At 38.5% G+C, this 25,694-nt stretch overlaps 1 pseudogene; it reads left to right on the top strand.

The window, feature by feature from the left end:
• The window catches only part of LOC123793558 (FACT complex subunit SSRP1-like), a 53,193-nt pseudogene extending 33,302 nt beyond the window's left edge, over window positions 1–19,891 (top strand).
• The last annotated feature ends 5,803 nt before the right edge of the window (window positions 19,892–25,694 follow it).

Here is a 25,694-nt window from a genome sequence, read left to right on the forward strand (position 1 = left end):
CTATTTGGTAAATTCTTCTTGTTATTCTCACATCTGTCTTGCCTTTGTCTCAAAGGACATAGTCTTTACAGCTAGTGAATCACAAACACGCAATGCCAATTCTACGCCATGCCCTTAATTATCTGCTGTCTATTTGCTTTAAAAGAGAGAGAGAGAGAGAGAGAGAGAGAGAGTGAAAAATTTAATGTACCTTTTTCTACCAGAAAGATATCTCTGGAGTTTTTTGTTTTTTTTTTCATTTCTGTTTATTTGTGTCGCCCATATGTTTTGTAGTAGAGCTGATGATGTGTTGAATTATAGGATGATGCCTCTTTCTCCACTGGTTATATAACTATATACAGTGTTACTATGTATAGGATAGAGAGAGGGAGAGAGGTGAGTGTATCTATCAGAGGTGAGTTGAGTGTAGAGTCAGTAGACCCCAGAGCCAGACTGCCTAGGGTTATATTCCACTTGAAACCTTAATTATTAACTCTGTGCACCCAATCAAGTTAACTGCTCTGTGCCTCAGTCCCCTCGCTGGTTACACAGAAATAATCATAGTGCTCACCTCTTAAGATGAATGTGAGGCTTTAACGAGAAACTGTACTTAAAGAAATTTTTAAATAATTTTATTTATTTATTTGAGGGAGAGAGAGAGAGAGTGAAAGAGAGCACGATCTGGGGGGAGAGAGAGAGAGAGAGGGAGAGTGAAAGGCAGACACCCTGCTGATTAGGTAGCCTGACGCAGGGCTCCATCTCAAGACCCTGAGATCATGACCCGAGCCGAAGGCAGATGCTTAACGGACTGAGCCACCAAGATGCCCCTGTACTTAAAAAACTTACTAGTGTCTGGCACAAAGTGAATACTCCATAAGATATAACATTATCACCTTTAAAATTAGATTGAGTTTCTCATGTGACTTTCAACATACTGGCTTGGTGGAAAGAGTGTAGAGAGCAGAGTGCAAAAGAACATACTACCAGCTTCAAAATAATTTGTAATATAAAATATTGAGTGTGGTTAGTGTTTAAAGTTACAAATTTAATTATAGTGTATCCTACTGAGAAATTTCATATTTTAGTCATTCACTTAGTAAAATATGCATTTATTTAAAGGAAATATACACACACAGATATAGGAATTTCTCTCTAGGTTCTCAATATTGAATAAATGCATATGGAAATATAAATGTTCTTCCCTGAACAGTGGAAAACCATTGAAATCTTGGTGGTGAGCAATTAGGAGGCTTGTAACCCCATGAGCTAAACTGTAGATGAAACAGAAGTTTTTAGGGAGAATCAGAGAAAGAGACAGTAACAAAGAGAACTCCTAGGGTGGAAACAAATCTCAAAGATTCTCTTCAAAGATCACACCCTCTTTACCAATCCAAATAGCAAATCCCATAATAGAGTTCTCATCCTGCTGGATTGTTAGCCCTAAAAATTCATTCACAGCAGTGTGTGTCTCTGTCCTCCAACAGACATTTACATGTCCAAAATTTCCCCAAATCTATAATCAGTAAAATGATAATAAATGAACCCACTAATATAACTCCCTAGTACCATTCTTGCACATAGAAAATCATCAAGTAATATTCAGTAAATTTAATTGACTAATGTTTTACTGTAAGTATAAAAGGAAAACCAACATGACCTGGTTCAAATTTGTGAAAATAATATAGCAACTTTGCAGGTATTTACATGATTAAGTAAAATAAGCCCTGTGAACATCTAACAAGTTTAGGAGTAATTTTGCTAGTTTCAGAGCTGAAATACAAGTTATTTTCTTAGTAAAGTCAGAAAAGATTACCAGTCAGAATTGCATAGTGAGTTGAGACTGTGAAGCATCTTCCACTCACTGGACACATGGCAACAGTAGAAATATAGAAACTAAAACTTGAAAGGATAAAATAGAACTCGAAAGCAAGATAATCATTTATAATGGATTAAAAAAGAGCCAAAGCACAAAGCTCTGAGTCATATTCAGGTCTGACCTAACTGCAGCAGTAAGTAGTAGCTGGGAAGGGACAGGGTCTAAAATGTGCTTGAAAACTGGGTTTCCTACTCTTGAGTAGAGGCCCAGATAAGCCACTCAGGGGCCACGACTAACTGGAAGATGTGGAACTAGGGAGAGCACGAGCCGGGGCGGGGGGGGGGGGGGGAGAAGAGGGAGAGGGAGAGGGAAAAGCAGACACCCTGCCGATCAGGGAACCTGATACGGGGCTTGATCTCAGGACCCTGAGATCTTGACCTGAGCCAAAGGCAGGTCCAAGATGACTTGGAAGATGTGGAACTAGGGAGGCACGTTTTAGGCCCTGTCCCCGGCCCCCAGCACCCTGCTAGGCAGGCATGGCCAAGAGAACCTGTCTCCTTCTCTGGAACAGTTCCCCGGCATAGAAGAGAATCCGGGGGCAGTCGGCTGAGGATACTGAGACTTCAGTGCTTCTGCCCGGGCTCACTTACAGGGAAATGTTCCATGCCAGGAGAAGCTAACTGAGAAGACCTGGGTCTAGCATCTGCGCTCAGAGCTCTCCTCACAGACCAGGGCAATCCCTCTGGCAGAAGTGGGCGACTGTCCCGGCTGCGGTGTGGCAGTAGTTTTGCTTAGGGGGAGAGAAGGATTAAAACAACAGAGCCCTACAACTCAACTCAAGGGTAACTGATTGTATTTGGAACTGGGTATGGGTCAGTTCACGGCTAAGGGTATTGTGGAAAAAAACTGAGATCTTGGTGCTGAGCAATTTCGGAGGAGTCTTGTAACCCCATGAGAGAAATAAACTAAATGGTAGATAAACCAGAAGCTTAGAAGGGAGAACCAGAGAAAGAGACAGTAACAAAGAGAACTCTAGGGTGGGAACAAATGTCAAAGTTTCTCTTCAAAGATCACCCCTCCTAAGAGGACCCAATTTAATGGGTCAGATTGTGGAGCCATTTATGCCCCAAGGCATTGTCAGAAACAATAAGGCGATCCGATCCGCCAGCCAGGAGGGGAAGCTAGAAGCAATTTGTGATTTTAAGAGAGGCAGTCAGCTAACAGAGAAGTCAGGGAAAAAGAGAACTGCAAAATCCTTTCTCTACTAAGGGTGCTTATACACACGGCAAGGCTGTGTCCACTGCAAAACGACATCAGAGGCTGCTCCCAGAAGGAGAGCTAGCCTTTACTAAAATAGTCCACCCAAGTCACCAAACGACCAACACGGAAACACTATATTATCTAAAATGTCCAGGTTTTAACCAAATACCGTGAGACGCAAAGAACCCGGTAGGCATTACCGACAGGGGAAAAAACAGGCAACAGAAACTACTCTGTATGATACTATAATGACAGATACGTATTAATAAACACTTCTCCAAACGCATAGAATGTGCAACACCAACAGTGAACCCTAAGGTAATCTATGGGTTCTAGGTGATTCTGTTGTGTCCATACAGGTTCATCAGTTAGAACACACGTACCGCACTGGGGCGCGAGGAGGCTAGTAATGGGCGAGGATATGCATGTGTCGGGGCAGGGAATATATGAGACTCTCTGTACTTTACTTCCAGTTTTGCTGTGAGCCTAAAAACGACTTTAAAAAATTAGTCTTTAAGTATGAAAAAAAAAGAATACATAACTTAGAAGGAATATAAAGGTTGGTAGTATTAATCAGCCAGATGTCAAGTTTTATAATAAAGCTACTGTAATTAAGACAACATGGAAATCGTGCAACTATAGACACGTATTGCCCAACGGAGAGCTTGTCTACAGAAACATGTTATGGAAACATGTTAATATTACAAAACAGTCTGGAAAAGACTGAAAGGAAAAATGTTTGATAATTTCTTATCTGTATGGTAACATAAAACAAAATTAGATCCTTACCTCATACTTCATATGAAACAAGTTCCAGATGGACAAAAAGTCTAAATATAAAAAACTAAGCAATGATATCTTGAGAGGAAAATTCTTAGAAAACATCATCATCTTGAGGTAGCAAAGAATTTTGAAATATACAAGAAAAAAAGTCATGAAGCAAAAGATTGTTAAATTTGACTAAATTGCACTATAAAATTCTTTTTCTAAACACACTAGAAATGAAAATATAGGATTTTATCTTTATGATTTTGGAACAGGGAGTGTGATATTGTGATATGAGAAATACATCTTTTGGTCTTTGTTCCCAGCTCCAGGTCAGAGCTTCTAAAACCCTTGTAATTTCCTGGAAAGACTACAGGAGCATCTTTTGTTATAATATTTGGGTTTTGTTACCAGTTCCTGAAATAGCTCAAGGGTGATAAAGGTGAAGGACTGTCTTCTGTTGTGTATCAAGCCCTGTTCAACCACACTTGAGTTTCTGTTAATGAGGTGACTTTTTAGAAGCTTCTAGGGATGGGGAGCTTGTTGCTAGGGGAACCAACCATATGATTAGAGGATTGGAACTTTGAGCCCCACCCTCAGTCTCTGGGGAAGAGGGGCTGGAAATGTACAGAATCACCAATGGCCAATGACGTAATTCATCTACCTATGTAATGAAGTCTCCACAACCCTAACCTAAGGAGTTCAGGGAGCTTCTGGGTTGGCAAACACATTGAAGTGCCTGGAGATTTGGCTGCACAAAGAGTTTTATGTTGTTGTGGAATGGTGTGTTGACTCCACACGCCTTTAGGAACCTGAATTTCTTCTGTCTTTCTCTCCAGCCATCTGTGGCACGTGGTTTTGTCTCTCATACCCCTCCCTTCCAGTCACAAGATGACCGTTTCACCTCTACATTACATTTCCTGTCCAGCCATGAAAAAGAGAGCAAAGTCAGTCGAATCTTTTGAAATAACTTTCTAAGAAACCCCACTCGAAGTTTCTATTGCATCCTCATTGGCTAGACCTGTGTTACATGGCATCGTATCGGCAAGAGAGACCCGGGAAGGTGATCTTGTAGCTGGGCATGCTCCCTTGAACAAAAGCGGAGTTCTGTCAGTAAGAGGAGGACAATGAACAGAATTGAATTGGGAGCCATTGTTTTATGCATTCCAAGAGGACCTTCATTTTGAGTCCTGTTTGCTTGACTAGAAATGATTTGGGGGCGACAATCTGATTGGAAATACATTTATTCGATTTGATTTGAGCCTCTGCGCACTGCTCTTATTAAAATGGCACGTCTGTTTGGGGTGTGGACGGAGGAGGAAGAAAGTAATAGATGGAGCTGGTGAATGTGGAGATTCTGGAGTCCCTGAGAGTCCTCAGGTGAACCACGGCTTCTAATAATTTTGCTTTTAACATCTCTGGGCACAAACGCTTCCAATCAAGTTTTCTTTGCTTGTGGATTAAATCAGGGAAGTGCAAAGATCACAACTCTGGTTAATAATGTGTTTTCATGACGGGGATTAACTGGATTTTGGCAGAATTGTGCTTTTCTCCTTCTAACTTTTTTTCCCTTCTCTTCTCATGGTCTTAGAGGAAGAAACTATTAGAACTAATGTTTTTTAAAAAGAAAACAATATTCCTCCCATGAGAGATCTTGCCTGAAGCAATCTCTTTTATACGGTGCTTCCTAAGGCAGTAAGTCCAGCCTTTTATAGACAGAGCACAACACAGGTGCGTTAGAGCCACACTAACGAGCAGCACACGCTTTTCGTTATGTTTTCATTCGTGGTGTCATCAGGGTCCAAGAAAGCAAAAATATTACAAATTTAAAGGGGGGAGGAAGATTCTGAGGCTCTTTTAAAAGTTAGGTATTCTGGGAATCATAAATAAAATCAAAACTTTGACTTATTACAGTGCACCCCACTTACAGCAAATCATTCACCGGTGAAAATTACATGGAGAAAGAATGTTTTAAAGTCTATAAGAAAGGGGGGATTAAAACAGGTTTTCTTGTGATGTCAATTCAGGCCAACCTTGACCAACCTCCATTCTCGAATCAAAGTTTGGCCCAGTACCTCGATCTTTATAGAAGTTCTGTTAACAATGGCTTTTAAACAGGGTAAAAACTGAAACCAGATTAATTGACTTGCCTCAAGTCTTAACTTCCCTGAAGACTGCAAACCAAGCCCTGGACTCCTTAAAACTCTAATTGGCTCATCTACAAAAGTCAACTTCAAATTTTATCTTGGTGTCATTTGGAAGGATCAGTCCTATTACAGTCAAAGGTGGTTATGATGGGGGGGCGCCTGGTTGGCTCAGTCGGTTAAGCATCTGCTTTCTGCTCCGGTCATGATCTTAGAGTCCCAGGATCGAGCCCTGAGCCAGGCTCCCTGCTCAGTGCAGAGCCTGCTTCTCCTTCTGCCCCTCACCTTGCTCGTGCTCTCTCTCACTCTCTGTCTTTGTCTCTCTCAAATAAATAAATAAAGTCTTTTTAAAAAGAGGTGGTTGTGAATCTTCAGAATCTCTCTGCAGCTACAAACAACATCTGGATTAATAAGAACCATTTTGGATAAGGACATATCTTGAGCTCCTAACTGTATTCATAAGAAATAATGAAGACACGTAATTCACAATCATTCCCTCTTCCATTGCACTAAAGTTTAAAATTGCCCTAGATGCTAATATGTGCAAAAAAGTTGAAGGACGCTTCCACTTTGATTTTTAGCCCCAACCATCAAGCAGTGAAGAGCAAGAGAGTAAAAGCACAGGGACGAGCCAAAGTATCAGCCTTTTATGGTTAATGTTATAGTGTATGGGGGTGAAAGATGTGGGAGAAAATAGAAGATTACATTTATACATTCTGGACTGTTTAGTCCCTTCCAATGGCCACTGATGACTCAGGAGTTGCGAAGCCCATCACTAGAGGGTGGGATGAGGTCAGAGAGACACTGGACCCCACCCAAAGCCTAGTTTGAGCCTTTCTAGAAAGGAAGGCAGGCCAGTCACATTCCAGTCAACTGGCAGATGACACCAGAGCCAAGCAGGGCAGGTGCAAGAACCAGGGTCCTGGAGCACAGTTAAGATTAGAGTTGACTGGAGTTGATGAGGACAAAAGGAAACTGAGAAACACATCTCCATTTGGGAGGGCTCAGTTCTTTGCGGTGGCTTCTTACAAAGGTATGTGCCCTTCCCTGCCCCCAAATATCATGCTACCTCTGGTATTTGAGGGGTAGCATTTGACAATATTTCATCAGGTTGTCATCTCCCCTGCACACACCTTTCTAGTTTTGACACATTTCACACAGTTGTCATACCCACTGTGCTCAGACAAGTCTGTGTGCTTCGGACAAACAGAGCTGTGCGAATACAAATGTCTGTAACTGATAAGGAATGAGGCATCTGGAAGATTTATTGCAGCTAAGACCAGAAAAGAACGCTGTCCCTTCTCTTCCCCTCCTTGGAAACGGATGCCTTTTCATATTTCCATCTAAACACTCCTTCCAATTTTTTTTTTTTTCTTTTTCCAAAGCCGAGGTAACTCTTCCAGGTGTCAAATCTGTCCCCTTCATCTTCTATGCAGAATGTCATCATGTCTGCCAATCTCTGCTTTTGAATTTATGTTTTCCTTTTCTCTAACACCACCTAGACTAGACCCTGGTCACATCAAACCCAGATTATTTTAATAGTTTCCTAATTTGATGGGCTGGTCCTAGCCTTCCCTCTCCCCTACCTATTTTCATTGTGGGACCCCTGTGCAGTCTCCTTACCTGTAATAATGAGTCTAAAACCCTCCTGTAACACTTAGGATCTGGGCCACCTTCATCCCACCACATTTCCCACCTACCTCTTCTTATCACTCATCTCCCTCTTTCCAGTTTGGCCATGTTTTCCCCCACTTCTTCTTCTTCTTCTTCTTTTTTTTTTTTTAAGATTTTATTTATTTATTTGACAGAGATAGAGACAGCCAGCGAGAGAGGGAACACAAGCAGGGGGAGTGGGAGAGGAAGAAGCAGGCTCATAGTGGAGGAGCCTGACGTGGGGCTCGATCACATAACGCCGGGATCACGCCCTGAGCCGAAGGCAGACGCTTAACCGCTGTGCCACACAGGCGCCCCTCCCCCACTTCTTCTAAACAATTCTCTGCTTACAATGACTTCTCCTTCCATTCCAGCTATCCAAATGCTACTTTTCCTTCCAAGTTCATGTCAAATTATCTCCATTAAGTCTCTCTGAAAAACTTGGTCCCTTTAAATTCCACAGCCCTAACTGTCCATACCACACATTTAGGAATCTAGAAGATTATGTTCTGGTTTGTGTTATTTAATTCTTGTTTTATAAGTTCAAGTTTGCCTCCTTACACTGCTCTTTAGGGCGATGACTTGTGATACATTTCTCCTAAATTAAGCTGTAGCCCCTTCAGGGGACATGCAAATATCACGCTCTGCATACAATGGTTGTTTAATATATATTCATAAAATTTGTCTGAAAACATGAAAAAAATTACATTAAGAAGGACTCTTGGAAAGTCAGCTTGGGATTGGAGAGGATTAAACATTTTATACACAAGAATTAGTTTGAAGACACACGCGAGGAATGAAATACTCTGCTCCCTCTGACCTTTGGACCAGCAACAATGCTGGCACATTATACTCTATTTTTTGGCCCTTCTACCACCGTTTCTGGGCTCCTTAATTGGCCTGCATTCCAAGTTCATCACTGGAATGTAAGACATCACCTACACATTTAAATAAATAGTTAACTCTGACCTCTTGCTTTTCCAAGTGAAACAGTGTTTCCAAAAGTGGGACCCCCCCCCCCACCTCTGCCACAGCCTTTGTAACTTGAGGAAAGTTCTGTGTAATCTCCTCACATCCCTGTGTTAAATTCACCTTCTCTTCCCCTGAAAATAATGCTAAAGCAAGACAGGGGTAAAAATCAGAGCCCAGGGGAAATAGAAGGATTAAGTAAATTTGATTTTAAACTGAGAAACAATTTTCATTCTAAATAACTTGCCTACATGGTACCTTCAGTTAAACAAAATAATATGATTTTTATTAAGCATCACAGAAGCAGAGAGCCTGGGTGAAGTTGCATCTAGCTGGGGATCTGCTCAGCATCAGATATCTGATTAGAAACACTATAACAAAGGTCGAGAATATATCCAGAATATGAAAATTGATTAAATCACAGAGTGACAATTCTCTTCAATTAGATCTTCCCTATTCCATCTTCAGGGACTATGGCAAAATTATTTAAAGTATGGAAACCATGTAAATTTTATAAAATCATCAAGGAAAGGAAAGTTGATTTTAGACCAGTAAAACAACACCGGGACTGGGATCAGGGGAAACTGAACTGACATGCATTATCTACCACCAGCAGTAGAATCTGGGAGTCATCAATTAATTTTGAATAAGAGCATCTCATTTTTATTCTTTTTTAACACATGTGGGTTAGAATTTCAATCATCAAACCATCATGGGTTGAAAATACCAAGCTGGCTGACCAAAGCTTTGTGTAGACCAGATTAGCATTCAATAACACGCTGACTAATCTCACTCGCCCTAAACATATTATTTTCAGATTTGACTTAAAGAGCCAAGTTACCACTTTATCTCCTTCTTTGTCCAAGCCAATCCCTTCCCTCCCTGCCTTTTACAGTGCCATCTTTTCTTCTTACTCAATATTATCAAACCAAACCACAAATCTAATTAAGCTGTCTTGATGCCAAAATCTCTGCTCCTGGAAAAATGCATCATGCAGCACATCTAGGTAAGTGAATTACAAAAGCATCCAGGCAGGTATCTGGTGAATGTCTCAGTTCATCCCTGCATAATAAACTATCTTCTCCTGCTCATTCATTTGTCAGTCACAGTAACTAAGGATTATTATTTGCTGAATGTACGTGACACCAGCAATTTGCAAAGTCTGTTGGCAAGAAAATCAGGTTAGAATGACAGAGTGAGAAATTAAGCAGAAGCCTGATGTAATTAGCTACAACAATCAGTGCTCTAATTTCTGATTTATTGTTTCCTGTTTTCCTGCTGCACTCCACTCTGTGTATATACTGTATGCGCTTCGTATGGGTCAAACAATTGCCTTATCAGTCCTGGCCAAGCGAGGGGTCAGAGTTAACAATATTTATTTAAACATGCAGGATGCTTCCCACTGCAATTAGGAAATAACTATTACTAATAGGTCCTTGGCACTACTTCCTCATTTATGCAGTTTTTTGGGGGGGAAAAAACAGAAACAGAAACAAGAAAGGCTTGGGATTCATGTCTTAAATATGCACGGGAGTCAGTTTCGCTCTCCTTGTAAAAGAATTTTCCTCACTTTCAAAAAATCTGTGATTCTAAATGAGCCAAACAAATCATTATTGTTACAGATGAATGTTCATACAAATATGGAAAAAAGTATCCTTCCTGATAAGTAAGGCAGTTTTATTTTCAAATCTCTGTTAAAACGTTGTTATTGACCTCCCTTTTGTAAACTCCATGGCGAATTTCTTTCCTTTCTGTCATTTAACCACAAACATAAGATGGAATCAGTCATTCTTTTCATACTTAAGAAAGCATTCTTTAAAATCGCAAGTAGGATCTACTTGGAAGAGGAAAATCATGAGCATTTTTAAATTCAAAATAGAATTTTTAAAAAGAAACCTCTAGAGTAAAACAATAAACTCCTATAAGATAAAAATACCACTGGACTGAACTCAAAATAATGTTTGCATTTCTGAAAAGATGACTATACCTCAAGTCCGTGTAAATTCAAATGAAATTTTTATCACTGGCCATGTAAAGAACAACTTTATAGGTCATTTTGAAAAACAAATGAACTGGGTATGATGAAATAAGTATTTTTGTTTTTATTCCTTTTAAAAAAATTTTTTTTAAGTAAATAAATAAATACTTTTTAAATGTTAATTCCAGTAAGTTAACACACAGTTATTTTAGTTCCAGCTGTACGGTATAGTGATTCAACAATTCCATATGTTTTTGTTCTTTTAATTTCAAAATTTTACATATCCAGTGCTCCCACAGCACGATAAACTTACAATAAGATGAAGCAGAATCTTTACAAGGCCTTCAGGAAGCCCTCGGCTGACTGCAAAGCAATATGGGAATTAGAAGAACAATGAGTATCGGGAGACCTAGATTTTTATCTAGGCCATTTCTTTCATTAACTAGTGGTCAAGTCATCTGCCCTCTCTAGATTTCATTTTCCTTAGAGATGAAATGAGAAGTTTAGACTTGATCTATAAATCCTTTTTTTAAAGATGTATTTATTTATTTTAGAGAGAGAATCTCATGCAGACTCCCCACTGAGCACAGAGCCTGACAAAGGAGGGGTGGGGGACTCGATCTCATGACCCTGAGATCATGACCTGAGCCAAAATCAAGAATTGAGGCTTAACCGACTGAGCCACCCTGGCGCTCTGATCTTTAAATCCTTTTCATAACAAAAATTAGTATAAATTAAACACTTATGCTCTGTGTCAGGCATTATACTAAATATTTTAGAAGCTCTTTTTTTTTTTGCTATTAGTACAACTAAATTAAAAACAAATCAAATTCAAATTAAATTAAAATCTAAAACATTATAATGGATAAAAGAGGGGCATGAGGAGAAAGATTGTCTATTATATTTGCCCATATATCTGCTCTTACATTGTTCTGCCCTTCCTGATGCTCCATGATTCCTTCATTTGTCATTTCCTCTTCATTTGAAGAACTTCCTTTAGCTGTTCTTGAAGGGTAGGTCTACTAGTGACAAATTCTTTGTGTTTCCATTCATGAGAGAATGTCTGGATTTCCTTCATTTTTGAAGGATAGTTCCCTTGGGTATACAATTCACTGTTGACAATTCTTTCCTTACATGTTGACAGACATTCCATGTTTTTTAATTCTCTGAATGGTCTATGAAGTAGGAACTCATTATCTCTGCTTTACAGATGAGAAAACTGAGACTGAAATTCAGTGACTTGCCTGAGGTTATTCAGCTAGAATGAGACCCAGGGATCATTCCAAACCAGGTTAATTAGAGCTCAGGGGCTTAACCTTTGAGTTCTTTAGCCTTATGTCTTAAGCTCCTAACATAGTAAGATTCTAACCAAACATACATACGGATCCATGGAAATCAGCACTATACTATATCTTAAACCAAAACAGAAATCCACACAGTTCTGCTCAAATAAGATTGAATACCTTTATGTGTGAGCGTCCAATTGTACTTGTATCTAAGAACAGCTCCATGAAAATGCCAATAAGGAGCATGAAATCAACCACTAAATAGTTGCTGAGCACCTACTATGTTCTTAATTCAGAATTCGATCCTATAGAAAGGTATAGACATCTAAAATGCATCCTTTTCCCCCAAGATATTATTGATTCCGTTGGAATTATAATCCATGTTATACATTTGTTTACAATAAAATTTGAGGTGCACACAAAAAGTGCCGAAGTATTTCAACTCTCAGAGCAAGAACAGTCAGAGAATATTCATGGATGAGGTAAATGAATATAATCTGAATTAATGGCAGTGGGAAAGAAGAGCTTTACTGGAAAAAAAATGGCAAAAAGATGTTGGGTAAGGGATTGAATAGAGACAGGAGTGTTTAAGAAAGTCTACAGTGTTCAGGGCTGAGTGGTGAGGACTAAGTAGACAGAGTCCCGTGGTATTTAGAGGAACACCTATGAGGATCTCCTGATCAAGGCTGACCTTCAAAGACATGTCTTGAAGGGGATGTCTGAGTTAACATTTGAGAGATAAGTGGGGGGTAACCAAGTGAGGAACCAAAGTAAGAGTATGCTGAGGCACAAGATAAGCATGCTTGAGGTGAGATATCCCACTGCATGCTGGGGGTTCTGAAAGAAGTTTGGAACAGGTAAAGTACGCAGTGCTGGAGTATGTGATGGAAAAATAACACTAGTTCAGTCTTAAAGAGTCTGTTATATCTTCATCTGAAGATAATAGGGAAAAACAAAGGGAACTCGGGTTGCTTCCAGTATTTTGGCTATTGTAAATAATGCTGTAATAAACATAGGGGTGCATAGATCTTTTCAAATCAGTGTTTTCGTTTTCTTTGGGCAAATGCCCAGTAGTGGAATTATTGGATCATATAGTATTCTATTTTTAAATTTTTGAGGAACTTTCATACTGTTTTCCATGCTGGCTGCACCGATTTGCATTCCTGCCAACAGTGCACAAGTGTTTCTTTTTCTCCATATCCTCATCAGAGAAACACAAATACCACATGATTTCACCCATATGTGGAATTGCAGAAACAAGACAAGTGAATAAACAAAAAAAGAAGACAAACAAACAAACAAACAAAAAATCCAGACTATTAAATACAGGGAACAAGCTGACAGTTGCCAAAGAAGAGGTGGGTGGGAGGATGAGTGAAAAACATAAAGGAGATTAAGAGTACACGTATCCTGATGAGCCCTGAGTATTGTATAGAATTGTGTAATTATCATATTGTATATCTGAAACTAATAAAACACTATATGTTAATTATATTTCAATAAAAAAAGAAAGAGAAAGAAGGAAAAATAATAGAGAACAATAAAAGAATAACATGATCGGACTTGAATCTGGGAAAGCCAGATATTCAGTGTAGATGATTGTATCATCTGCAAAGTTAATTTTATTTCTGACTTCCCAATCTGTATTCCTTTTATTTTCCTTTCTCGTTTTATTGCCTTAGTTAGAACTTCCAACATGATAGTTGAAAAGGAGTAGTAATAGGAGATATCCTTGCCTTGTTCTTGGTCTCAGTGGGAAAGTTTCAAGTTTCTCATCATTAAGTATGTTAACTGTAGAGGTCTTTTTGGTTTTTTTGGGGGGGGGGTGTTTGTTGTAGCTATTCCTTATCAAGTTGCAGAAATTCTCATGTGTTCCTAACTTATTAAGATATTTATCAAGAATGGGTGTTGGATTTTGTCAAATGCTTTTTCTGCACCTATTGATATGATCATGTGATTTTTTTCTTTTTCAGCCTGTTAATGCAATGGATTACATTAATTGATTTTTGAATGTTGAATCAGCTTTGTATATCTGGGATAAATCTCACTTGGTTATGGTATGTAATTCTTTTTATACATTGTTGGATTTTATTTGCTAATATTTTATTGAGGATTTTTGCATCTACGCTTAAAAGGAAATTAATCTACAACTTTCTTTTTTCATAATGTCTTTGTCTGTTTTGGTAGTAGAGTAATGCTAGCATCACAAAATGAGTTAGGAAGTATTCTCTCTGCTTCTGTCCTCTGAAAGAGATCCTAAATAATTGGTATATTTTCTTCCTTAAATGTTAGGTGGAATTCAAAAGTGAATCCATCTGGGCCCCAGCTTTCTGTTTGGGGAGGTTATTTGTTATTGAGTCAAAATCTTTAATAAATACAGGCTTATTCAGTTTTTCCATTTTTTCTTGTGTGAATTTTGGCATTGTATGTCTTTCAAGGAATTGGCCCATTTCATCTAGATTATCAGTTTTATGGGCATAGAGTTAATTCATAGTATTCCTTGATTATCCATTTTTTAGAAATCACATAGAAAGCACAAGCACCAAAATCAAAATAAACAAGTGGGATCATATCAAACTAAAAAGCTTCTGCACAGCAAAAGGAACCATCAACAACAGAGTGAAAAGACAACCAATGGAATAGGTAAAACATATTTGCAAATCATATATCTGTTAAGGGGTTAATATCCAAAATATACAAAGAACTCATACAACTGTGTAGCAAAATTAATAACAACAGTAATAATCCAATTCAAAAAGGGTACAGGACCTAATAGATATTTTTCCAAAGAAGATATGTGAATAGCCAACAGGTATATGAAAAGATATTGAACAGCACTAGTCATTAGGGAAATGCAAATTAAAACCACAAGGAGATATCACCACCTGCCTGTTAGAATGGCCATCATCCAAAAGACAAGAGAGAACAAATGCTGGTGTGGTTGTGGAGAAAAGGAAACCCCTTTGCATTGTTGACGGGATTGTAAGTTGACACAGTCATGATGGAAAAACAGTATGGAGGATACTCAAAAAATTAAAAATAAAACTGCCATATGATCCAACAATTCTACTTCCAAGGATGCAAAGGAAACCAAAACATAAATTTGAAAAGATATCTGAACCCCAGTGTTCATAGCAGCATTATTTACAATACCCAAGACATGGTACTAAGGTAAGTGTCCATCAATGAGGGAACTTGGTAAAGAACTTGTGTGTGTGTGTGTGTGTGTGTGTGTGTGTGTAATGGGATATTATTCAGCCATGAGAAATGAGAAAATCCTACAATCTGCAACAACATGGATTGGCTTTAAGAGCATTATGCTAAATGAAATAGGTCAGGGAAAGATAAATACTGTGTGATCTCACTTACATGTGAGAACAATCTAAAAACAAAATAAAACAATTCAAAAAACACCAAACTCATAAAAAAAAATAAAACAATTCAAAAAACACCAAACTCATAAAAAAAAAAAAAAAAAAAAAAAAAAAAAGGACATCAGATTTGTGGTTCCCAGAAGCAGGGAGTGGAGGGTGGAGGATCTGGAGGAATGTAGTCGAAATATACAAACTTCCAGTGATGAGACAAATAAGTACTGGGGATGTAATATACAACATGATGACTAATACAGCAGGATGACATATAGGAGAGCTGTTAATGCGGTAGATTCTAAGGGTTCTCATCACAGGAGAATTTCTTTTGTTTTTATTGCATCTATATGAAATGATGGTTGTTAACTAAACTTCTTGCATTAATCATTTCACAATATATATAAATCAAACCATCATGCTGTACACCTCAAACATATACAGTGATGTTTGTCAAATTGTTTCTCAATTAAACTGTTAAAAATGCAGTCACTATTATTATTTTGAACAAACTGTTATCTGTTATATCAATTAAGAATAAGAAAATTAAAAGTTTTAAACTTTATCTTCACTATTTCTTCTTCAGTGCTCTTCCCTTCTTTATGTAGATCTGAGTTTCTGACCTATATTATTTCCCTTCTCTGTAAAGAACTTCTTTTAACATTTCTTGCAAGGCAACTCTACTGGCAGCAAATTCCCTCAATTTTTGTTTGTGTGAGAACGGCTTTAGTTCTCGCTCCCTTTTGAAGAATAATTTTTCAGGGTACAAAATTCTAGTTGGTGTTTTTTTTCTCTTGACACTAAGTATTCCACCGCACTCTCTTCTCACCTGAACGGTTTTTAAGAAGTCAGATGTAATTCTCATTTTGTTCTATAGGTAGGGTGTGTCTTTGCACTCTTCCAGGATTTTTTTCTTTATCTTTGATTTTCTATAGTTTAAAAAGTTATATGCCTGGTGTAGGGTTTTTTGTTTTTTGTGGTTTTTTTGACATTTATCCTGTGTGATGTTCTTTGAACTTTTCTGGACCTATGGTTTGCTGTCTGGCATTAACTTGGGGAAATTCTCAGTCACTACTGTTTTAAATATTTATTTGTTCTTTCTGTTTTTCTTCTCCTTGCGGAATCCCCATTACACATATGTCACACCTTTTATAGTTGTCCCTCAGTCTTTAATATTCTGTTCTCTTCCTTCCAGTCTTTGTCTCATTACTTTTCAGTTTGGGGGTTTTCTATGGACATATCCTCAAGCTGAGAGATTCTTTCTTCAGGCCTTTCCAGTCTACTATTAAGCCTTTTAAAAGTATTCTTCATTTCTGTTACAGTAGGTTTTTTTGGGTTTTTGTTTTTGTGTTTGGTCTTTATCTCTAGCATTTCTCCTTGGGTCTTTTTAGGATTTCCATCTCTCTAATTACAATTGCCATTTGTCCTTGTATGCTGTCTACTTCATCCCTTAGAGCCCTCAGCATAAGAATCATCATTGTTTTAAATTCCTGGTATGATAAATCCAATATCTCTGCCATGTCTGGTTCTGACACTTGCTCCATCTTTTCAAATTGTGGTGGGGGGGTTCCTTTTGGTACGTCATGTAATTTTTCTTAATAGTCACACATGATGTACTTGGTAAAAGGAACTGCTACAAATAGGTCTTTAGGAATGTGGTGGTGAGATGTGGGGAAGAGAAAGTGTTCTATAGTCTAATGATTAGGTTCCAATCTTTTAATAAACCAATACCTCCGGACTATGAAGTTCACGATGTTTCTTAGTTTTTTCCTCCCTCCTCGGTGGTAAAGGACAGCTAGAGTGGGTTGGAGTTGGTTATTTCCCTTCCTCCGCATGAAAGGCTAGAGTGACTGGAGTTGGTTTTCCCTTCCTTTAAGGCAGTTAGGCTCCTATAATACGTGGTTCACATGACAATTCCCACACATGAGGTCTCTGCTCCAGTAAGCTGAGACTGTCTATAGGCACCTGTCTCTCCAATCTTGAGGGTCTTGGTGTGCCTTATGTTCTCATTTCTCCTTTGGATCCTAGAAGAGTTGTTGATTTTTCTGTCTGTTCACCATTTTACTTGTTATTAGGATTAAGTGGCAACTTCCAAGCTCTTTATGTGTGAAACCAGAAACAGGAAGCCCCTAGTTTTTTTTATGTGAGTGATAGGGTAAACATGGTGTCATTTATAGAAACAATATTTATCATTAGTGAGGTATTGTTGATGTTTATACAGACACAGCTGTGACATAAACCTATACATGGCCCATACCAAGCTGTACTATGAAAGGCATACATTCCTTAATTCTTTCATTTATTCCACAAATATTTACTAAGTGCAAAATGGTCTCTATGCTGTATTGAGAAAACAGTGGGAAACACGTAAGACAAATCTTCATTCTTATGGCAGGAACTCTGGAGTTCAAGGTATCTATCAGGAGGTGAAAGGCCCCATGAATGATAATTGGCTGAGGTTGAGCCACCTGGGTGCAATCTTTAAGAACAGCAAGACAGGCATAATGGACAGCATCCAGGCTGGAGTGCTAATGGAAGTCACCTCATGCAGTGTAGTTCTGGATCATAGACTTAAATTTCTCACAAAGAACAGCCACGTCTACAAGTATGATGGCTTGTAAGAATCCAGATTTAAGAAACTCTGATTCCTTCACAACCTACTATTGCCTTGAGTTAATAGAGAAGGTCCTATGTATGAAGGGCTAAAACTGAGGGACAGTGAAGTTTGGTGGACTGCTGTTTTCCTTTGACATTGGTAACCAGCTGCTTTTTGAAATACCCTTCAGCAACATGTCCCAGGACACCACAGGCAAGAATGAGGAGACACCAGAATTCCACCAGAATGTTGATGCCAGTCTCTCTCATGGAGGTGCACTTCTATGTGTCTCCCACCCTAGAGGATGATGTGGACCTGGTTGAGGCCTTTGCTGAGTACATGCTAAGATGTCCAAAATCCTGGAGGCCTGGAGATGCACTTTCCAGAAGCTGCAATATCTGACTTCTTGGGGTTGTGAGAACATTTGGATCCACCCCAACTTTCTGCAGCTGCACAGCAAGACCTTTGACTGTAAGATCCCCTTTACCAAGATACTTAATCTCTTTTTGCTACCCAACAAGGATCAACACCAGATATTCATTGTGATCAGCCTGGATCTGCCCATCAGGCAAGACCAAACCTATTGCCACTTCCTGATCTTCCTTTTCTCCAAGAACAAGGACATTTTCTTTTCTTTTCTTAAGATTAATTTATTTATTTTTAGAGAGAAAAAGAGCACGAGACAGAGCAAGTGCAGGGAGGGGCAGAGAGAGAGGGGGAGAGAGAGAGAGAAGATCCTCAGACTCCCCACTGAGTGCAGAGCCTGATGTGGGGCTTGATCTCACAACCCTGAGATCATGACCTGAGCTGAACGGAAGAGACCAACGCTTAACAGACTCAGTCACCTAGGCACCCCAAGGACATTTTCTTGACTCCCATGATGAATGAGAAAGAGATGGAGAAGCACTTTGATGGACAGATCACCAAGAATGTGCCAAGATCCCTCAAAGAGATGATTAATTGGGTTATGAAAACACTAATGAACAACTTCCAAAGGCACTCAGGGGCCTGGTGCATCACCTGTTCCTATAAGGCAGGATCAAAACACTGCTGGAGCAATGTTTTATCTAGGCTTACAAGCCACCTATGCACATCTGCTCTGACGAGATCTCCTTTGTCTGTTCTGCCTGTGGCCTCGCCTCTTGCTCCTTTGACTTTGATACTAAGACCAAGCAGGGCACTCAGTACACCATCAGAAGCATCAAAAGGCAAGTGTATGGGAAATTGATTTTGTTAATGCAAAAGGTTCAACATCAAAAATGAAATATTGAAAGAGAAGATAAATCAGAACTACAATAAATAGGTCCCTTACTGTGACAAAGATGAGCATAATGCCCCCTGGAACTGATAAAGGATGCCTACTCAGAGAATGCCATCAACAACAGAGATGACTCAGGAGAAGGAACCAGTAAGACAGTCAACTCAGGTGAAGAGGAGGAAGAAATGGCAGAGACGTTTGACAGCAATGCCTTGGCCGGTTCCTTCAGTAATGAGGATGACAGTGACTGGAATGAAAAGAAGAGGAAACACCTCAAAAAGACCAAGGTTCGTAAGTTGCAAGAAGCCTGTGGAGATAGCGAAGAGCAAAGAGCTCTATGACCCAAGGGGCATATTTATGCACAGATGCTCCGGCTCAGTGCTGGCTGAGGAAAGACCATGTCAGAGCACCGTAACATCGGTATTACAGAGCTTTCCAAGAAGGTAAACAAGACCTGGAAGGGAACGTCCAAGGAGAAGAAAGAGGAATGACATTGCAAGGTTGAGGATACTAGGAAGGAATATGAAAATGCCATGAAAGAATATAAAAGAGTCCACAGTGAGTCTTCTAAGAGAGACAAGTCAAAGAAAAAGAAAAGTAAAGATGGGAAAGAAATCAATACTTTCCAGGGGCTCATTTTCCAAGTCATTCTCAAGGCAGCTAAATGAGGGCTTCAAGGAAATAGTCCGTGTCCTGTGATGACAACCTTTTAGGAAAGAACAAGAGAAAAAGAAGAAGGAGGAGGAGAAGAGGAGAAGGCAGGAGAAGGACTCTAAAGAAGAAAAACTAGCCAGTACTTCCCCAGCTCGGAGGACTGCGTAACAGGATGCTGTAAGCAGAGAGAGGAAAATGTTCCCTCCTTGCTTTTGTCCCGTCGCACCTTAGTCTCCCCATCCATGTTTTGGTACCAGCTTCTCCTCATGTGAAATGTCATCCTTGGGGTATGTGCCATCCAAACAAGTTCTGATGATATGCCCTTCACCGGGCAGCAAGAGAGGTGTCCTACCTGCTGCTTCACGTGGATGACTCTTTATAACTTGGGGAGAGATTGGGTGGGAGGCAGGTCAATGCAGGGTCAAAATTCTCCTAATTTCCCAGCATTAAGAATATGTTCAATTTGCTGCAGCAGGAGTCATGTGAGGTCAGGGCTGTAACTTCTAACCAGGGCCTATTTCTACTTTTATTTTGTATTTCTGGTCTGTAAAAATCAACATTTAATAAAAGGAAATGACCTTTGGGGGAAGGAGAAGGAAGCAGTGAAAAATTATGCCAAATACTACTGGTTGGTAGAGAAAGGCAGATAATGACAAATGAAGATTAATTAATGATGACCTTGACAAAAGCAGATTCGTGAGCTTTGAGGCCACACATCTAGGGATTTAATATCAGGCTCCACCACTTAAGAGCTTATGACTTTGGGGAAGAAACTGAGCCTTACCATTTTCTTCTTGGCAATCTTGTTATAGTGCTACAGTCAGATTGGTCTGGTGACTAACAAAATAACATATGGGAAAGCTCTCATGACTCAAAAAATAAAGTCTTTCTTTTTATTCCTCTTTTCCCAAGTCAAAAATTGAAAATATTGCTAATTAACTAGTTTTGTTAAGCCAAATAAGGTCCATGCATTGGAATTTAGAGAATAGATGCTTACATTTCTGAAGCTACTCTTCCACTCACAAATTTAAGACAGCAAAGTTTAAATTTTGTAATGGGAGTAGTCATGAATTACTAAATGGGCACATAATAGCTAATAATTCTGATAAATGCTTTAAATTTCTAACACAAAGAAAATAAGGAAAACATGTTTCTTACACGAAGAACTAATTTTTTTTTCTGAAATAAAAGCAAAATGAAAGAAGGGGTCGTGACAATAGAAGTATTAATAAAATTAAAGGCATATTAACTTAAATTAAAATGGTAATGATGTCCCAGTAGGAATGAATAAATTCTTTTCAGACTGAAGAAACAATTTCATGCAGGATTTGCGGCAAAAGAAATGCTATCCATGTAATGGAATCTATCATTTTGCAATTAATTTAACATTTTGTCTGGGTTAAGGCTTAATTACTGCACAAATATTCTTAAGGCAACATGAATTTCTGTCAAGACATTGAAACAGTGAAAACATTTCAGGAATGTTTGGAAAATACCTGGGAATCTCTGTAATACTTTCCTAATTGTAAGAATGAAATTGAAAGCAGTGCATTTCTCTGAAATTCTTTAATTTTAATGTTGTCCGATATGTCGATCTTTTTCTGAACAATTAGTGTCTTTTGTGTCCTATTAAAACATTTAGTGGATTTTAAAGTTCATTTATTCATTCATTTATTCAACAACATTACTTCTGTGCCCCTCTGGGTCAAAAATAGGACACACAAATGAACATGATAAATCACAGTTCCTACAGAGTTCCTTGTACAATTATGGAAGGGTGAGAGGTGTGGAAAAGACACTTAACACAGTTAATAAGTATACATTAAGAACTAGTGTGATTTAAATGTTATAGCACAAACATATGAAATCCCAGGGGAGCAAAAAAAGTAGATTAATTCACACCGTTAGGGGACAGGCCTTATTTCAGAATTTAAAATCTATATATTTCCAATACATTTAAAGGCTGTGGAAACAGTATGTTCAGTCTTATTCCGGGATGGACCCAAGTCTGGCTTTATTAGCTATATAAATTACAGCTTATTAGCTATATAAATTCAAGGAATTATTAAACAATCTGATTTTCAGTTTACCATCAATAAAATAAGCATGATAATGCCTGCCTGATGGGATAATTAAAAGTTTAATGAGACTACTTATTAAGGGACTGACCTATAATAGTCTTTCAATAAATGCTAATTCCCTTCACCTCTACTTTATCCTAAATTATTAAGGCCATCTCAGTTTAGGTGAATTATCAATTGATACCAGAAAGCTGAATAAATGTCCATAGTCCCTCCAAAGTTTAAAATTGTAGTTTTTTTTTTAAAGATTTTATTTATTTATTTGAGAGAGAGACAGCCAGCGAGAGAGGGAACACAGGCAGAGGGAGTGGGAGAGGAAGAAGCAGGCTCCCAGCAGAGGAGCCTGATGTGGGGCTTGATCCCAGAACCCCGGGATCACGCCCTGAGCCGAAGGCAGACGCTTAACGACTGAGCCACCCAGGCGCCCCTAAAATTGTAGTAGTTGAGAAAATGTTAGTGTATCAGAGAATTCTAGGGCTCCTCAGTAATTAAAAAATACTACTCTTAAAAAGCTGGGCTTAGAGCCAGTGAGATTAAGGATTAAATCTCAATCTTCCTTACAGTCTATAGATGTGGTCACCTGCTGAAGTTCTGGTCAATGGTGGGTGAACGGAAGGGTTGTGGGCAACTCTCAGACCCCTCCTTACTACCTAGTATTCTTGCCAAATGCCCCACATATGTACTTGATCCCATTCCCCTTGCCTTCATCCATTTTTTAAAAGAATCTTCTTGGGTGCCTGTGTGGCTCAGTCGGTTAAGTGCCTGCCTTCAGCTCAAATCATGATCCAGAGTCCTGGGATCAAGTCACTCATCAGGCTCCCTGTTCAGCGGGGAGCCTGCTTCTCCCTCTCCCTCTGTCCCTCTGCCCTGCTCTTGCTCTCTCAAATAAATACATAAAATCTTTAAAATAAAATAAAAGAACCTTCTCTTACCTCTCTTACCGTGCCAGCTAGCATTTCATTTCTTTGCTCCCCTTTGCTGAAAAGTTTTTAGAAAACATGTCAAAACTCACCGTTCCCAATATTTTTCTCTTTTCTCAAAATGATTCTTCTCAACCACTCCACTGATTGCCAGGTTGCTCACTCAAGTTATCATTTCTTGGTCCTTATCTAGAGTAGTCAGGAGTATTTGACCCAGCTCATGCCTCCCTCGTCTTTGATGTTTTTTCCTTACTTGTTCTCTTGATTTTCTTTCTTCCTCATATAGAATTCCTTCTCAATCTTCTTTGTACTTTCCTCTTTTCCATGATGCCTTAATGTTGGAGTTCTCCAGGACTCATATCTTAGTCCCTTTCTCCTCCCTTTACATTCTCTTGCTGATATCATCAAGCACCATGCATTTGTCTTTTTGTTTTGTTTTTTAGAAAGAGAAAACTCGGGGTGCCTGGGTGGCGCAGTCGTTGAGCGTCTGCCTTTGGCTTAGGGCGTGATCCCGGCGTTCTGGGATCGAGCCCCGCATCAGGCTCCTCCACGGGGAGCCTGCTTCTTCCTCTTCCACTCCCCCTGCTTGTGTTCCCTCTCTTACTGGCTGTCTCTCTGTCAAATAAATAAATAAAATCTTTAAAAAGAGAGAGAGAGTGAGAAAACCCTTGAGAGGGGTGGGGGGAAAGGGCAGAGGGAGAGGGAGAAAGAGAATCTCAAGCAGGCTCCACGCTCAGCATGAAGCCTGACTTGGGGCTTGATCTCAAGACCCTGAGATCATGACCTGAGCTGAAATAGAGTAGGATGCTTAACCGACTGAGCCATGCAGGCGCCCCAAGCACCATGCCTTAGAATACCATCCGTATATTCACATACCTCTTGTTTCTGATTTCAGAAAGTGTTCAATGGTTCACCATTTAGTGTAATATTTACTATCTATTTTTTGTAATTATCCCTGATGGGACTAATGAAGTTTCCATCTCATTTCTAGTTTTCTAATATCTCTTTTTATGAATGGATGTTGAATTGTGACAAACGCTTTTCTGCATCTGCCATTATGATCATATTTTTTCTTTATTCTGTCAATGTGCTAATAAATATTGCTTTATCAAAATTAAGCTAGCTTTATGAAACAAGTTGGAAAATATTCCCTCTCTGTTTTTATTTTTGTTAGAATTTGTTAATATTGGTATTATGTCTTTCTTAAATGCTTGGTGGTACTCACTACTCACAACTAGTCTTGGAAATTTTTTGTAAGGAAGCTTTTAATTATGGACTCAATTTCCATAACTGATATAGGACTCTTCATATTTTTTAATTCTTTGTTTTAGTTTTGATAGGCTATGATCTTCCAGGAAGTAGTCCATTTCACCCAAATTTTAGAATTTATTGCAATAGAAATGTTTGTCCTCTTATGGCCATTATAATATTTATAGGATATGTGGTGATCATACCAACATTAGTAATTCTTTTTTTTTCCTTTAGCAATCTTTCCAGATGTTTATCCAGTTTATTTTCTTTTCAAAAAGAAATTATTTCATGGATTGCTGCTCTTTTGATTGTTTTCTGTCTTCAACTTTCTTTATGTTTAACTTGTTATTCTTTACACAACATCTTGAGACAGATACTTGAAATAATTTATTATTTGTGTTTTTTTCCAATATATAAATTGAGAGCTATAAATTTCTGTCTCATTTCCCCACAAGGTAATCCCGTATCATATCTTCATTACTATTCAATTTAAAATATTTTCTAGTTTCCATTAGTTTTTATTTTTGGACTCACATATTTTTTATAATTATATTGGGGATTATGTTAGAAATTTTCCAGTGAATCTCTATTTTTATGATCAATTTTGGTAAATGTTATGGTTACATTTGAAAATATATATATTCTGCAGTTCTTGCATGAAGTATTCTGTATATTTAATTAGATCCAGTAAGTTAAGTGTTTTTATATTCTTACTGATTTTTTTCCTGCTTCTTTTATCAATGACTGAGAGATGCGTGTTAAAATTTCCTCAAATGGTTGTGGATATTCTGTTGACCTTTTAGTTATGTCAACTTTTTCTTTGTGTGTTGTCAAGCTGTGTATTAAGTACATACAAATTTAAAATCCTTTTTTTTCCTTAAGATTTTATTTATTTATTTGACAGAGATAGAGACAGCCAGCGAGAGAGGGAACACATGCAGGGGGAGTGGGAGAGGAAGAAGCAGGCTCCCAGGGGAGGAGCCTGATGTGGGGCTCGATCCCAGAACGCTGGGATCACGCCCTGAGCCGAAAGCAGATGCTTAGCGACTGAACCACCCAGGCGCCCCCAAATTTAAAATTCTTAAAGTACTTTGCTGGATTGAACTTTTATCATTACGCAATGTCCTTCTTTATCTCTAGTTATGTTTCTTGCCTGAAACCAAGGTTGGTATCAGTTTAGAAGCACCAGCTGTCTTCTGGTTAGTTTGCACTGTGTGTGATTCTTCCTCCTTTTGCTTTCAATCCTTTGTCATTTTTATACTCAAGGTATATCTCCTGTCAGTAGCACATAGGTGGCTTTTTAAAAGAATTTGATCTATTTGTCTTTTAATGAGAGTCTTTATTATGTTATATTTCATATAAGTCTGGATGTATTGATATTTCAATCAACTATCTTACCATTTGCTTTCTTTTACTCCCTGCCTGCCTTACATTCCATCTCCTCCTCTCTTTCTTCCTAGACGATTAATCAAATGTTTTAGATCCTCTTAGGTCTCATTTTGTTTCTTCTCAATGATAAGTTACTCATTTTAGTGTTTAGTTTGGAGTTATAACATGCCTTTTTGACTTCTTAACATCTGATATAAATTAGTAACTTCACCACCTTCCAGACATTACAAACACATCAGAATAGTATAATTCCAATTACCCATCTTTCTCATGTAATTATTAATATATATTTTAATTTTACATAGATCTCAAATCCAAAAGACAATTTCT

This window comes from Ursus americanus, chromosome 13, assembly GCF_024610735.1.
Source record: "Ursus americanus isolate L20-20 chromosome 13, mUrsAme1.1.p, whole genome shotgun sequence".
NCBI classification, from domain to species: domain Eukaryota; kingdom Metazoa; phylum Chordata; class Mammalia; order Carnivora; family Ursidae; genus Ursus; species Ursus americanus.